Raw genomic sequence first — 2,280 nt, forward strand, 5'->3', positions numbered from 1 at the left:
AACGGCCATGAAGAACGTAGCAAAAAGAGGGGGGAAAGCAAAAGCCTAAGTCCTAGTTATGAACGAAAGAGAAGCAAAAGTGAGGAACTGAAACGAAGTAGAGATAAAGGAAAAAGAGCAAACGCCGTTAAAGGAAACGAAGTTGAAGCAAAGAAAGGAGATGGAGTCAATCAAGAAGTTGAGATCGCAGATTCCGTGGCCACTACAGAAGTCCTTATTCTGGACCAAAATTCAACAGCGCCATCCGAGGAAAGATTGGGTTGCTTCATAGCATCAAATTAAGCAGAAGAAGTTTCCAAAGCAAAAGTCCATTCAGGAAAGACAAGAGCCCTGTGAAGGAGCCTATTGATAATATAAGTCCCGAGGTAAGAGATGCAAGGACTCTTTTCTGCATGCAGCTGGAATAAAGAATTCGGCCAAGGGACTTGGAAGAGTTTTTCTCCACAGTAGCAAAGGTTCGAGATGTGAGGATGATATCTGATAGAAATTCAAGACGTTCCAATGGAATTGCTTATGTGGAGTTTGCCCATGTTAGCTCAGTGACTCTAGCCATAGGATTAACTGGACAGCTTTTCTTAGGAATGCCAATCATAGTACAAGCATCACACACAGAAAAAAAGAGAGCTGCAGCAATGGCAAACAATCTACAAAAGGGCAGTGCTGGACCTATGCGACTATGTGGGCTCATTACACTTTAACATTCCTGAAGCTGTGGTTCGGAGGATCTTTGAGCCCTTTGGAAGAATTGAAAATATACAGCTGATGATGGATAGTGAAATGGGTTGATCCAAGGGATACGAATTTATTACATTTTCCGATTCAGAATGTGCCAAAAAGGCATTGGAACAACTTAATGGATTTGAATTAGCTGGAAGGTCAATGGACGTTGGTCATTTTACTGAAAGAACTTATGCTTCCAGCGCTAGTTCACTTTTGGACAGTGATGAACTGGAAAGGACTGGAATTGATCTGGGAAGAACTGGTCACCTCTAATTGATGGCAAGGCTTACAGAGGGTACAGGTTTGCAGATTCCACCGACAGGTTCTACAAATGAGTGGCTCTTTGGCCATTGGTGCTGTGGTAGAATTCTCTTTTGTTAGAGATTTACAAACAAGACTTTCCCAGCAGACGGAAGCTTCAGCTTTAGCGGCCACTGCCTCTGTTCAACCACTTGCAACACAGTGTTTTCAACTATCTAACATCTTTAACCCTCAAACAGAGGAACAAGTTGGATGGGATACAGAAATTGAGGATGATGTAATTGAAGAGTGTAATAAACATGGCGGAGTTATTCATATTTATGTCGATAAAAATTCAGCTCAGGGCACTGTGTTTGTGACGTGCACATCAATTGCTGAAGCAGTTAGTTTGCTGCTGTTCAATGCATTACATGGCAGGTGGTTTGCTGGGGAAATGATAGCAGCATATGTACCTCTTCCAACTTATCACAACCTCTTTCCAGATTCCATGACAGAAACACAACTACTGGTTCCAAGTAAAAGATGAAGGAAAATAGTCCTTTATGTACATAGCTTTTTATTTTTTTAAGGAAATTTTTAATTAATTTAATAATTGTTCATTTAAAAACAAGAGTAATAAATGCACTTCAAAATAAATTACACTTTTTAGATTTAAAAAAAAAAAGATAGCAGTAATTTTCAAAACAAGTAGTCACAAGAACAGCATGGGTTTCATTTTTTTTTTAAATAAATGTTTTATTATAAATTGTGTGATAGTCTACGTAGGAGAACATTAGTCTTATATCCATTCTACCATACATCGTTTCATTGGCATAGTTACCGTCCCGTCCATGCATCCTCACCCAACCAAAGGGTGTACCCTGTAAGCCTGCCCCCCCACACACACACCCCCACAGTCCTCAGCCCCTTTCCCTCTCTGGATCCCAAGTCCCCAGCCTTTCCATCTCTTCATGTCATCTTCTCTGCCTCCATCTCAGGCCTCACTGCTTCTCTGGGTAGGATGCCGCTCTCAGCTCTTCTCCATCGATGGTCCCAGGGCCCTCCACTCCTAGACTGAAAAGTTAATCACTCCCCTCCTTGCTACAAAATGTCCACCTTTAGATTTCCAACCCTCACAATCAGTCCTGATAACAATTACTCACTATTGCATCACAAGAGACCCATCTGTATTTCGTTTCATCAGCCCTTCCTGGACAGGCTGGACACTATGCACTGGAGACTCTACCTTCCTCCACGCCCTTTGGATCTAGGTTCCCTCTTGAAAGCTTGTAAGCCAGTCACTTCTTACCTTTGTATCCC

The 2,280-nt window shown here is 41.8% G+C and overlaps 1 pseudogene; it reads left to right on the plus strand.

Moving 5' to 3' along the window:
* LOC102827474 overlaps positions 1-1,507 on the plus strand; it is a 115,751-nt pseudogene extending 114,244 nt beyond the window's left edge.
* Positions 1,508-2,280: the final 773 nt, after the last annotated feature.

This window comes from Chrysochloris asiatica, unplaced genomic scaffold (assembly GCF_000296735.1).
Source record: "Chrysochloris asiatica unplaced genomic scaffold, ChrAsi1.0 scaffold00027, whole genome shotgun sequence".
Lineage (NCBI taxonomy): Eukaryota > Metazoa > Chordata > Mammalia > Afrosoricida > Chrysochloridae > Chrysochloris > Chrysochloris asiatica.